Raw genomic sequence first — 14476 nt, forward strand, 5'->3', positions numbered from 1 at the left:
GGTAAGTCTTTCCTGTGCTGTTCTCCTGATAGTGAATAAGTCTCATGAGAGCTGATGGTTTTTAAAAGAGGAATTCCCCCTACAAGCTCTCTCTCTTTGCCTGCCACCATCCACATAACATGTGACTTGCTCCTCCTTGCCTTCTGCCATGATGGTGAGGCTTCCCCAGCCATGTGGAACTGTAAGTCCAATTAAACCTCTTTCGTTTGTAAATTGCCCAGTTTTTATCTTTATCAGCAGCCTTAACACGGACTAATACAGTTAGCTTCTAGAAGTTTTATAATTTTTGCATTGTACATTTAGATGTATGATCCATTTTCAGTTAGTATTTGTGGAAGTAAGATTTGTGTATAGATTCTTTTTTTTTTTTTTTTTGCATATGCACGTCCAGTTGTTCCAGCATCATTAAAAGGCTATTCTTTCTCCATTGAATTGCTTTGTTCTTTTGGTGTGGGTCTATTTCTGGGCTCTTCATTCTGTTCCATTGATCTACGTGTCTGTTGTTTTGTCAGTTCCACGCTGTCTTGATTTCTATGGCTTTGTAGTAAGTCTTGGAGTCAGGGGGTGTCAGTCCTCCAACTTTATAGTCGTTTAGTGCTTTCATTTTTGGAAGGTTATTAATTATTGACTCAATTTCTTTAATAGATATAGGTTTACCCAGATTATTGTTTCTTGTGTGAGTTTTGGTAGTTTATATCTTTCAAAGAATTGGCCTATTTCATCTAGGTTATCAAATTTATGGAAACAGTTGTTCGTGATATTCCTTTATTGTCCTTTTAATATCCATGGGATCAGTATTGATGACCCCTCTTTAACTTCTGAAACAGTAGTCTTCCATTGTTAGTGGCTCAATTTCTGTAAACTTTAGTTATCTGTGGTCAAGAAGAGTCTAAAAATATTAAATGGAAAATTGCAGAAATAAACAATTCATAAGTTTTAAATTATGAATTTATGTACCCTTTTTAGTATCATCATGAAATTTTGTGCTGTCCTGCTCCATCCAGCCCAGGATGTAAATCATCCGTTTTGTCCAAATATGCATGCTGTGTATGCCGCCTGCCTGTTAGTCATCGACATCATCTGCTCCTGACATGCTATCATCAACGTCAGCATGGTTTGATAATCCAGGATCAGCTGAAGTAGATGATCCTCCTCCTGATGTATTGTGGCCTAACAATATATGCCAATGTTGAAATGGCCACTGCAAAATTATAACTGAGGCAGTGAAAAGAGATCTGACCTGGCCGGGTGCTGTGGCTCATGCCTGTAATCCCAGCACTCTGGGAGGCCGAGGTGAGGGAATCACCTGAGGTCAGGGGTTCAAGACCAGCCTGGCCAACATAGTGAAACCCCGTCTCTAGTAAAAATACAAAAACTAGCTAGGCATTGTGGTGCATGCCGGTAGTCCCAGCTACTCAGAAGACTGAGGCAGGAGAATCACTTGAACCAAGAAGGCTGAAGTTGCAGTGAGCTGAGATCCTGCCACTGCACTCCAGCCTGGGTGACAAAGTGAGACTCCATCTCAAAAAAAAAAAAAAAAAAAAAGAAAGAGATCTGACCTAACCAATTCCAACTTACTTTTAACCTCCAAGCTATCCTTGTTCATTCCTGACCATAGGACAAACTATTAATAACTTTATTAATAACTTTGGGAGGAACTTAGTTTACAGTTTAAAACAAAGATGGTAACAGTCTTTTCCCAAAACAAAACCTCTTCTTGGCTGGGGACTAGTTCTTTGTAGAACTAACAAATTAGCCAAAAGATTAGAGATTATAGTTTAGGAGTTATGCAGCTGGAGGTTACAAGATTCTGACCCTCCCCAAAGAACTACTGGGGAAATCATCACCATTGTAAAACCTAAGATCACCTAAGATCAGTGCTTGAGATATTTTGCAGATCAGCTGGCACCACCCAGATGGATAAACTGACTCATCTGATCTTGCGGCCCCAACCCAGGAACTAACTCAGCGTAAGAGGACAGCTTTGGCTCTGTTTTTTTGTTTTTTTGTTTGTTTGTTTGTTTGAGACAGGGTCTCTCTCTGTCACCCAGGCTGGAGTGCAGTGACACGATCTTGGCTCACTGCTACCTCTACCTCCCAGGCTAAAGGGATCCTCCTGCCTCAGCCTCTGGAGTAGCTGGGACTATAGGTGTGAGCCAACATGCCTGGCTAATTTTTGTATTGTTTGTAGAGATGGAGTTTTGCCATGTTACCTAAGCTGGTCTCAAACTTCTGAGCTCAATCAATCAGTCTGCCTCAGCCTTCAAAAGTGCTGGGATTATAGGCATGAACCACCACTGCCGGCCCTATGATTTCATCTCCGACCTAACCAATCAGTACTCCCAACTCACTGGTTCTCCACCCACCAAATTATCCTTAAAAACTCTGATCCCTGAATGCTCAGGAAGGCTGATTAGAGTAATAATAAAACTCCAGTTTCCAGCACAGCTGGCTCTGTGTGAATTACTCTTTCTCTATTGCAATTCCTCTGTCTTGATAAATTGGCTCTCTGTAGGCAGCAGGTAAGGTGAGCTTACTGGGCAGTTACAATACCTACGTCATTCGCCATTCACCTCACTTCATCTCGTTGTGTAGGCATTTTATCATGTCACGTCATCACAAGAAGAAAAAGGATGGGCACAGTACAATAAGATATTTTGAGAGAAAAAGAGAGAGAAAGAAAGAACATATTCACATAATTTTTATTCCAGAATATTGTTATAATTTTATTTTATTATTAGTTCTGTTTTATTATTATATTATTCTTACTATGCCTAATTTATAAATGAAACTTTGTCATAAATAGGTACATACAGGGAAAGACATAGCATATGTAGGGTTTGATACTACTGCCTATTTTAGATATCCTTCAGGCGTCTTGGAACACATCCCTTGCCATTAAGAGGGGACTACTGTATTTGTAATTTATGTCTTCTGTCTTTCTTAGTCAGCCTGGATGTTGGTTCATCATTTTTATTGATCTCTTAAAAGAACAAGATTTAGATTTTGTTTATTTTCTCTATTTACTGCCTGTTTACAGTTTTGTGGTTTCTGCTCTAATTTTTATTATTCCTTTTCCTCTGCTTGTTCTGCGATTACATTGCCCCTTTTCTCTAGTTTTTTAAGCGGAAAAACTTAGGTTATTGATTTTAGATCTTTCTCTTTTAAAATATATGCATTTGATGATATAAATTTCCCTCGAAGCACTGCTTTCACGGCATTCAACAAATTTTGAAGATTTGTATTTTCATTTTCTTTTTCTTTTTTTTGAAAATGTCATGCTCTGTCACACAGGCTGGAGTACATCAGCACGATCACGGCTCACTGTAGTAATCTCAAACTCCCAGGCTCAAGTGATCCTCCCAGCTCAGCCTCCCGAGTAGCTGGGACTACAGGCTTGCACCACCACACTTGGCTAATTTTTTCTATTTTTCTGTAGAGATAGGTCTCACTTTATTGCACAGGCTGGTGTCAAACTCCTAGGCTCAAGTACTTCACCTTCCTCAGCCTCCAAAGTTGCTGGGATTATAGGCGTGAGGCACCATGCCCAGCCTCACTTTCATATATTAAAAATATTTAAAATTTTCTCCTGAGACTACTTCTTTGACCCGTGTTACTTAGAAGTATGTTGTTTAATCTCCAAACATTTTGGGATTTTCCAGCTATCTTGCTGTTACCGATTTCTAGTTTAGTTCTGTTGTGTTCTGAGAAAATATTTATGCAGGAACAGGATTCTATCCTGGACGTTGTGCATGTTACGCTGTAGAGGCTCTGGTTTCTGTTAGTCCTCCGAAACATGTTGATTTCTTTCTCTTTTTTTTTTTTATTAGGCAATTAACTTCAAACTCTGCTCTTTGGTGGCAGCTCAAACCTCAGTTCAGTTCTTTTCCTCTGCTAAAGTATTTTTCATGCATGTGTGGTTCAGGGAGCAGTGAGAGATTTGGGCAGAGTTTACAGATGGGATCTGGAGCCACCCCCTTTCTGAGCCTTTCCTGTATGGCACTCCCCACTTCACTTTCCAGTGGCTGTGGTTGCTCTAAACTTTGTACTCTGATTCTTCAGGCCAGAAAGACCGCAGGTTCCCTAAGTGTGCTCTGCTGACTGTAGTTCACCTTCAAGATCAAAGCCAGAAAAACAGATAATTCGCCACATGTCATGCCCTTCTTCCAAGTGTTGACTCGCAGCCAGGGTCTACTTGCTTTTATTCACTCTTCAGTGCCTCGCGGTGGTTTTGGGGCTTGTTTTGCTTTTTCGTTTTGTTTTGTTTTTGTATTTTGTCAACAGTTGCTATCTGTGGAAAGGTCAATTCAGTAGGATCTTAGTTCTTCTGGAATAGAAATCCCCCAACCCAAGTCATAGAAAGGTAACATCACTGACCTGTGGCCACTCAGCTAGCAAATTGCAGAACGGGTATTCAAACCCAGGACTAAGCAACACCAGTCTCCTCCGTCCCCGACCCCACATACTTTTTATTATGTGAATCTGTTTTCCATCTCTTATTTGTCAAAAGTCTCAGAACTACTTACTCTTCAAGTGACAATGGTGGGCCTTCCAGGGCTCTGACTTTTCCCTTTGCATAAAATCCATCAGATTTAGGAGGAGGTTTTATTTCTTGCCTTTTGTGCATTTTCTCTCCTGTGAAAGGATGATGATTAAAGTGCCTCAGCTTTGAAGTTAGAAATACCTGTGTTCAAATCCTGCCTCTGATATATATGTGATCTTGGACAGGTCGTTCCAGTTTCCTTATCTGTAAAATGGGGGAAACAATAGTGTTGACCTCAAACAGTTGTGGTGAAGATGAAATGAGATATTTCACATGAAGCTCAAAGAACGGTGACTGACCTACAGTAAGCAGTCATTAAATGAGACCTCATGGGGTTTTTCCTACTCTCAGGTAGGGGGGTGCTCACAGTGGGATGCTCCATCAGATATTTCTCCAAGAGGAGGGTACATCAGGGGCCTGAGCCCAGGACACTGTTTGAGAAGCTGGTCCTCTTGGGATGTCAGCCCTATTAAGCTGGGCTGCTGTCATGTCAACTGGAGTAGCACAGGAGCCTAGAGTGGTGTGAACAGGTCCATGTTTTTCGGGGAAAGAAACCCAAGCCCAGAGAGAGTCAGCTCCCATCTGAGATCTGTGCAGAGCTGGGAGTGCAGCCCAGCTTCCCTGAGCTCTGCTTCCTCAGTCAGTGATATTTTTCTTCTGTTGAATGCCCATGCCCCTCACTGGGGGAGCTTCGGGTGCAGGGGCTGGGCGCAGGGTGGGTGTGGGTGGCTCTCAGAGTCCGGGGGCCCAAGAGGAGGAGCTGTGAGTACTGCCATCACAGAAGGTGGATGAGGAGGAGATTTCTGTTTTATTTTTCTCCAGCGGGCTGGAACGGCTTCTAGAAGGAACACAAAGAGACGCGGAGAAGCCACTGAAGAAAGAAAGAAAGGAGTAGAGGCTGGGAGCAGGGGGCGGCGTGGGGAATGCAAAAGAGGCGAGTGGTTGCCGCTGGCCGGAGAGGGCGTCTCTGGTTTGGGTCTGGCCGTGGGCCAGCAAGCAGCAGCCAGCACAGCACGACGGGCTTGGAGAGCTGGCAGGGCGCTGCGACAGAAAGAGGACGCCGGTTAGGGTGCTGGGGGAGGGGACCCTCTGCCCTCCCAACCCCGCCTGGCCAAGGAAATGTCCGTGTGGTGAGCGCGGACCACGTGATGCCCTTTCACCCGCCTCATGTGTTTAATTAAAAAGACAGAAAAACAACCTCCTTCTAGATAGTCTTACGGTCTCTTTTTTTAGATGGTGTCACAAGGCTCAGAGAAGGTAAATGAAGAGCCGGAGGTCACCCAGCTTGTAGGTAGCAGAGCGGGGAGGCGCCCTACACGGAGCAGCCTGTAGCATCCTGAGAAGCTGTAACTTCTGACCTGGGGGATGGCGGAATTCTCAGGTTCGTTTCTCTTCCCACACCTGGCAGGCTGTCCCTGAAAGCTGTCCTCTTTCATCATTTATTCAGTCATTCATCCATTCATTCCTGAGCATTCGAGGCTGCGTGCTGAACCCTGGGGAACCACAGTGAACACGCTAGATACCACCCTTCCTGTGAAGAGCTCGAGGCTAGTGGGGTCCCTAAGGAGAGCCGGGAACATCAAACCTGAGGATTGGGAGTAAACGTTAAATCAAGTCCCCCTCCCCGATTTACACGCACACACACGCACCCGCAGTGCGTTCATCTTCTGAGTGTCGTGGGAACGGGGACTTCTAGCCCTCTGCGGTGCCCAGCAGCTCTGGCAGCCACCCGGCCGCAAGGGGGCGCTGTGAGGGCAGCAAGCAGGATTCCCTAGGCTCTCGCCCCTTGGTGGCGGCAGCGGCTCCTGCTCTGCTCACCACGCCCCTCTGTGATTTCTGGGACACAGAAATCCCAGAAATTTCTGTGATTGTTGAGCCTCCTGGGGGCCTCTTGGGTCACCACTTCTCTCCCCTCCTGTTCCAGCCCTGTGGGGAGGGCCTGTTGGCCTTCACCTAGGCCATGCCCTGGTGTTGCCACAAAGCACCTTGGAGGCCGTATCTCACCAGAGCTGGCAGGAGGTCCCTGCATCAGGCCTGGACCTCAGACACATTCTCTCCTGTGATCCTCTAGCCAGCCTCTCTCCCGTCCCCCCTTCTGATGAGCCAGAGGTTCTGTGCCATGCATGCTCAAGCTGGGACTGCCGCTGCCCTGGAGAGAGACCAGCTCTAAATCAGGCAATTTAGAGCCAGGCGTGGTGGCCTGCCCCCTGTAGTTCCAGCACTTTGGGAGGCCCAGGCAGGAGGATTGCTAGAGCCCAGCAGTTCAACCAGCGTGGGCAACATGGGGATACCCTGTCCTGCAAAAATGAAAATAAAAATATTAGCCAGGCATGGTTTCGAGCACCTGTAGTTCCAGCTACTCGGGAAGCTGAGATGGGAGGATTGCTGGAGCCTGGGAGTTGGAGGCTGCAGTTAGCCGGGATTGTACCACTGCACACCAGCTTGGGCAACAAAGCAAGATCCTATCTCAAAAAATAGAAACATTTTAAAAATCAGGCAGTTTAGGTGAGAGTCAACTGCCAGTCAGCTGAACTTGAAGCCAAGGCTGTCTTCCTAAAGTTGATCTCTTTTCTGAATGGTAAACCCTGGGGAAAGCAAGGGAGCAATGGATTTGGATCTTTTAGGCTTCTGCAGTCCAGGGATCAGAGTTTAGCAGAGGTAAAAGGAAGACAGACACAGCAATTGCATGCCAGGCACTGTGCTGTTGGAGCTCCTCAAACGGTTTCTCAGTCCTGACAATGACTCTACAGTGGGACTTATTTTCTGTCTTTTACAGAGGAATAAATCAAAACTCAGAGAGGTTAAGTAACTTGCCCAAGGGTACACAGCTAGGAAGTGGCAGATGGGAGATTCCAGCATCAGCTCCTGCCCCTCACCATATTGCAGTGGCTTCTGGTTCTCCCATCCCACTCTCTGCACTCTGCAGACAGCACAGCACCCTCCTCCTCCCTGTCTCCATGCCATTGGACATTCCTCCTCATCTTCTCCACTTCCCTGCAGACAGTTCGGGCCACCTTCCCCCTTAGTACTAGTGAGAGTTTGAAAGAGAAGCACAGCACATTGGGGCCACCAGCAGACTAGGACTCTATGGTCCAGGTGATTACAAAACAGAGCTATCTGGATAGATGAAATGACCTCTCCCTGAACCACATGGCCAGAGCTCCAGACCAGAGATGAGCTACAGATGCTCAAGGGAGAGCCAGGCACACAGAAAAAAAGCTAGAGGGATGCTTTGGAAGATGAGTTGCTCTGATGGGTGCCAGGGGTCACTGGGGCTTCCCATGTGATTGGGAGGCCAGATTTCTCACCACCCATTTAGCCTCAGACACAGGCTGCTTTCAGCCAGGGTTATAGGTAGCTGGGAATATAAAAGTTAGGCAGGGAGAGCAGAATCCATCTTGATCCTGGGCTGGGAAACATGGAGTGGGGGTGGGGGAATAGTGGCTGGTCTGGTACCAGGCTTATGGTTTGCTGGAAAAATGTGTCTCCTCCAGCAACAACTGTGAGAGAGAGCTGGGTTGTGAACTACCCTGGAGGGGAAGCCTCCATGGGACCCTGGGATTCACACGCACCCTGCTGTGGGTACCCAAGGGTATCTATCTCCATTCTAGATGTCAATGGACCCTTTGCAAAGGTTAGGGTGCTCTGAGGCCTCTGCTGAAGGGAAGGAAACTCACATGCATTGAGCATCAACTCGGTGTTGGGCACTGGGCAGGTCATGATGCCATCACTGAAATAAAGGCATCAATAGCCACCACGTCTTGAGCATCTGCTACATCAGGAAGCATGTTAAGCACTTTGTTGTGTTATGATTGTTAACATCAACAGTAACACAGTAACCATAGCTACAACTTCTTTTTTTTTCTTTCTTTTCTTTTCTTTCTTTCTTTCTTGTTTTTGTTTTTGTTTTGTTTTTGTTTTTTTTTGTTTTTTTTTTTTTTGAGACGGAGTTTCACTCTTGTTGCTCAGGCTGGAGTACAATGGTGCAATCTCAGCTCACCGCAACCTCCGCCTCCCAGGTCTAAGCAATTCTCCTGCCTCAGCCTCCTGAGTAGCTTGGATTACAGGCATGCACCACCGCGCCCAGCTAATTTTGTATTTTTAGTAGAGATGGGGTTTCTCCATGTTGGTCAGACTGGTCTCAAACTCCCAACCTCAGGTGATCAGCCCGCCTTGGCCTCCCAAAGTGCTGGGATTACAGGCGTGAGCCACTGTGCCCCGCCTTTTTTTTTTTTTAAATAAAGACAGGGTCTTACTCTGTTGCCCAGGCTGGAATGCAGTGCCACAATCTCGGCTCACTGCAACCTCCACCTTTCAGGTTCAAGCGATTCTCCTGCCTCAGCCTCTGGAGCAGCTGAAATTACAGGTATGCACCACTGAGCCCAGCTAATTTTTAAATTTTCAGTAGAGATGGGGTTTCTCCAATTTGGCCAGGCTGGTCTCAAACTCCTGGCCTCAAGTGATTCACCTGCCTCGGCCTCCCAAAGTGCTGGGGTTACAGGTGTGAGCCACCAAGCCCAGTCAGTAGCTACAACTTCTTGAACATCTTTTATGCTTTAGGCACTGGCTTGGGCTTTATGGATCATTATTACCATCATCACCATCCTCATCATCACCATCATCAGACTACTGACAACTGCTGTGTTTGACACTTACTAGAGACTCTTACATTGTCTAGTTTAACTTAATTCTTAAATCCACCATGTGAAGGAAGTATTCTCACCCCCATTTTGCAGATGAGGAAACTGAGGCACACAGAGGTTAAATGACTTGCCCAAAATCACTTAACTTTGAATTCAAGTCTCTGACTCCAAAGCCTTAACTGTTCCCACGATATGTCCCTTCCTAAGGAAGCAGATGCTAAGAAATGTTCATTGGATGAATGAATGAACAAGCAAAGAAACACAGCTGTCCGAGGTGATGTGTGGAATTTCCAAGCCCCAGAAGGTTAAGCAGGTTGTTGAAGGTCACAGAGCCAGACAACAGTGAGGTAAGTAAGGAGTCCCGGCTCTCGTCTCTCAGTGTGGGCTTCCCTCACAAACTTCCTTGCTACTTTGAGCAGAAGCAACCTTGTTTTGGCAGCTGTTTTGCCCTTACTCATGCCTGGGATAACAGTGGACTCCCGATTTGCATGCCGACTCATTTCCTACCCTTCAGGGAGCCGGGCAGGAGGCCCAGCACTGAGTCCTGCCAATCCCCAGGCAAGCTATCAATGGCAACTGCCAGCTAGTCACGGGGGAGTCATTTCATTCTCTCTCCCTTTTTCTCTAAGTCCTTCCAGCAGGAGGGCTCTCAGAGCTCCTGCTGGGTGAGTAGGTATCCCCTGGGGCCTCAAGGCTGGTCAGGTACCTTGGACCTCCCTATCCAAGCCTCTTGGGGCTTCCACCCAGGGTCAGTATAAGGGTGTGGAGACAGTTTTGTGACCTTGGGCAAATTGAAGTCCCTTCTCTGGGTCTCAGTTTTTATGTATCTCCCAAATGGGGGATTGGGTGAGCTGGCCCTCCAGGTCTGCACTCTGTTTCCTGGGCTCTTCTCTAATGAACCTGCCTGTGACATTGTGCAGTTCCCCCAGCCTCACTCTTGCTGGGAACAGGGCCCAATTTAGACCTTCTACCAGGGCGGGAAATGAGTCGGCTGGGAAATTAGAGACTGCTGTGAATCCAATCATGAGTAAGGGTGAAATTGATGCCAAAAGTTTCTGCTCAAAGCAGCGAGGGGATTTGTGAGCGAAATCCTGAGCTGAAAGCCAGAGGAGGCAGGGTGGTCTCTGACATAGGTTATCTGCTGCTGATCAGGGGTTCCCTGGTGGCAGGTGACAGAAACCCAATTCAAGCCAGCTTGGAAAAAGATGCATTTGTTGGCCCACAGAACTGTGAAGAATATGCAATATTTAAACACCATCCAGCAACCACTCTCCCCTTCCTCCTTAACAACAGAACCCCTCTATTGTTAAGGGGTGGTGAAGTATGGTTCACAGATTTCCCTGCACATGGGAATGGCCAGTGAGCTAGAAATGGAAATCTTTGCGTGGGGCTTCTAGGATGCTCTTTAAAGGACTGACCTCTGCCTCTCCCCTCATCTTTCTGCCTGGAAGGTAGGCTTGAGGACTGGTCCTGGGGCAGCCATTTTGAGACTAAGAGAATCAACTTGGGCTAAGAGAATCCCAAAAAACTTAGCCCTGACACTGAACCAACACGAGCAACTGCCTGTTTCTGGAATTCTCTTCATGTGAAAAGCCACTGTGGTCAGGCTTCTGTTACTCATGACTCAATTCAATTTCCACCTGATACACCTTCATTCCCTTGGACGGGCTTCTTCACTGGAAGAAAATATGTCTCCAGCAGCTCTGGGCTTACTTCCTCAGAGCTTTATAACCAAAGAGGAAAAGGAGTGTCTCCCTCTGCTTTAATTTGAAAACTCACGGGGAAGAACTCTGATTGGCCCAGCTTGGGTCCTGTGCCACTCCCTTAGCGACGCAGAAGCTAGAAAATGTCGCCCTTTGATTGACTGAACTTGGGTCACATAACCTCCCTGTGGCCAAGAGGATGGGGTCTGTTGAAGGAGAAGGGGAAAAGGGATGCTGAATAGGTAAACAGAACAGTGCTTGGAGCTGCACCTGACTCTGACTCCATCGGTTGCTGTGCCTCTCACCACCTGGCTTTCAACCATGTTAGCACCATCCTGCCAGAGGATGTTGGGTCAATTTGCTCAGGACCCCAAACAAAGTCTATATTCCTTCCAGCAGGGTTATTGCTACTATTGAATGATAGGGTTAGATATATTGAGTGCCTGCCACCTTGCCAAGCACAGAGACAGTGTCCTTCCCGTTCCTGTGCATGAGAAGAGCCCTGAGATTCTCCGCTGGGCTCTGTCTCTCTTGATGTGCCCCCATCAGCGGGAAGAGCCTTTCCCATCCTTACCTAAGCCCCTGGGGATTCAGGGCCAGGAAGCTCCCCTGAAGGGGAGTCCAGGGAACGGCCCAATAGTCAAGAGATGGGCCTGCTCTTGCTTGGTGCTAACAGGTGATCTTGGGTGACTCGCTCAGCACATCAAGTCTCAGTGTTGTGTCTGCAAACGCAGACATGCTGTGGTGAGCACGCTGTGGTAAGGACTAACAGACATGCTGTGTGGAGCCCACTGAGCATGATGCCTGCCACTCAGTGAGATCCCGCTAAATGTTTGCTATTAATGATTGGTCCCAGTAATAGTTAGACTCAGGCTTGGCCACCATAGAAACCACGGCCCCAGAGTGACCCTGAGTGGGAGGGAGGTTTTTGTTTGTACTCTCCAGCCTGGTGAGGATGGAGGAGGCCTTCTCTGGCTCTGGCAGCCTGGATACCAGATGGCATGTGATCTGGCCTATCCCTGTCCACAGGAAGCAAGTTATGAAGAAGAGGTTGAAAGCTCTTAGTGCTGCCAAAGCAGAGGGGATGTAGGGAGAAGACTCAGAAGAGATGCAGGGTGTGGGCCACTGTCACTCACCCACCGAGGGCATCCCCTATCGGCCACATCACCCCTCCAGGTCGGCGGGCCCTGCTCTTGCACAGGTTGACCGATTGGGAGCAGATTCAGACTACAGCCACCTTGGGCAATCAGCCTGGGCAACAGGGACAAGGAGGCATGGCCACTGTACTGAGGGTTCCTTGTGCTCCAGCTCAGGGTTTAGAGCACGACTCTGCAGTCAGCCAGCCTGGGTTGAACCTGTTATTAGTTGTGTAACATGGACACTTTAATTTAATTTAATTTAATTTTTGAGACAGGGTTTCACTCTGTTACCCAGGCTGGAGTGCAATAGTGCAATCAGGGCTCACTGCAGCCTCCAACTCTTGGGCTCAAGCGATCCTCCTGCCTCATCCTCTCAAATATCTGGGACTACAAGCAAGCACCACCGTGCCTAGCCAATTTTCTTATTTTTTTGTAGAGATGAGGTCTCACCATGTTGCCTAGGCTGCTCTCAAACTCTTGCACTCAAGTGATCCTCTTGCCTCCGCCTCCCAAAGATTTGGGATTACAGGCATGAGCCACTGCATTTGGCCTAACCTGGACACTTTATTTATTTTTATTTATTTATTTATTTAATTTATTTTTTTGAGACAGAGTCTTGCTTCTTTTTCTTTTTCTTTCTTTCTTTTTTTTTTTTTTTTTGGAGACAGAGTCTTGCTCTGTTGCCCTGACTACAGTGCAGTGGCCTAATCTCAGCTCACTGCAATCTGTGCCTCCCAGGTTCAAGCGATTCTCATGCCTCAGCCTCCTGAGCAGCTGAAATTATAGGTGTGTGCCACCACGCCAGGCTAACTTTTGTGTGTGTATTTTTAGTAGAGACGGGGTTTCACCATGTTGACCAAGCTGACCTCGAACTTCTGCCCTCAAGTGATCTGGCTGCTTTGGCCTCCCAAAGTGCTGAGATTACAGGCGCGAGCCACTGTGCTCAGCCCTGAAATAGTCTTTGACTATAAAAAAGAATTAAGTACTGACACATGCTACAATATGAGTGAACCCTGCAAACATTACCCTGAGGGGAAGAAGCCACACATAGAATATCACATAGGATTCTATTGATATGAAATGCACAGCTGGTTGCAGAGACACATACCTGTAATCCCAGCACTTTGGAAGGCCAAGGCGGGTGGATCACGAGATCAGGAGATCGACCATCCTGGCTAACACGGTGAAACCCCGTCTCTACTAAAAATACAAAAAATTAGCCAGGCGTGGTGGTGGACACCTGTAGTCCCAGCTACTCAGGAGTCTGAGGCAGGAGAATGGTGTGAACCCACGAGGTGGAGCTTGCAGTGAACCAAGATCATGCCACTGCACTCCATCCTGGATGACAGTGCGAGACTCTGTCTCAAAAAAATAAATAAATAAATAAAAGAAATGCACAGAATACAAAAATCTATAGAAACAGAAAGTAGAACTGTGGTTGCCTGGGGCTGGCTGCAAGAGGGGGTGAGAGGGTTTTGGAGGATGACAGCTATAGGATATGGGCTGCTTTTGTGGGGAATGAAAAGGTTCTAAAATTGATTGTGCTGATGGTTGCGTAACTCTAACTATACTAAAGACCATTGAATTGCACACTTTAAATGTGTAAATTGTATGGTATGTAAATTTATCTCAGTAGAACTGTTACCAAAAAAAAGCCTCTCCTCAAAGAGTTTTTGGAAGGATTGGTGTGTTAAGAAACTTTGGAAAACAAAGATGTAAACCAGGCCAACTGGGTCCTCCTGGTGGCCTGGAGGACAAGGTTCTCCAGTGGTCCCTGAAGAACTACCCCGCAACAGTGAAGCTAAAGGGGTTTTCTTTGCCAAGAGCGCCATAATCAGGGTAAGTGTCCTGCACGATGACATTCCCTCCTGACAGGCACAGGAACAGCGCCAGGGCTGGGTAAGTGTGTAGCAAATCTTCACCCCCATGTATCTGTGTATGTGACCGACAACGACCTGATGGCCATGCTGAGCACCTGGGCAGCGAGGACAGGCCCTTTGGTGCTCACGTACCAGCCTCACCTGGGAACCAGCAGGCAGTACTGTGCCCGTCCTGTAGTTACCCTCTGTCTTGGCCAAGGGAGCAAGTCAAAAATAGCCAGTTGGGAAACCAGATGGGAAACTCTGGAGCTTGGGCAAGAGCAGACATGAGTTTTGTTCCCAATTCTACTCCTTCTCTGTGTGACCTTGGGTGCAGTGTTCAGTCTTTCTGGGCCTCAGCTTTCCCCCTGTGGAAAAGAAGTGAATCCTGCTCTTCTCCCTCAACAAGGCTGCTGGAGAAATCCAAACTGAAGACCGGCAAGATTAGAAGGGACTCTGATGGTTGAATCTGTTCTCACTGTCCTCAGGTGATGTGAGGGATGCTGTCCAGTGCCAGGGAGCGTACTACCTCCCCTTCCTTCCTTCCTTCCTTCCTTCCTTCCTTCCTTCCTTCCTTCCTTCCTTCCTT

Source organism: Mandrillus leucophaeus, unplaced genomic scaffold, assembly GCF_000951045.1.
Source record: "Mandrillus leucophaeus isolate KB7577 unplaced genomic scaffold, Mleu.le_1.0 Scaffold1233, whole genome shotgun sequence".
In the NCBI taxonomy this organism is placed as follows: domain Eukaryota; kingdom Metazoa; phylum Chordata; class Mammalia; order Primates; family Cercopithecidae; genus Mandrillus; species Mandrillus leucophaeus.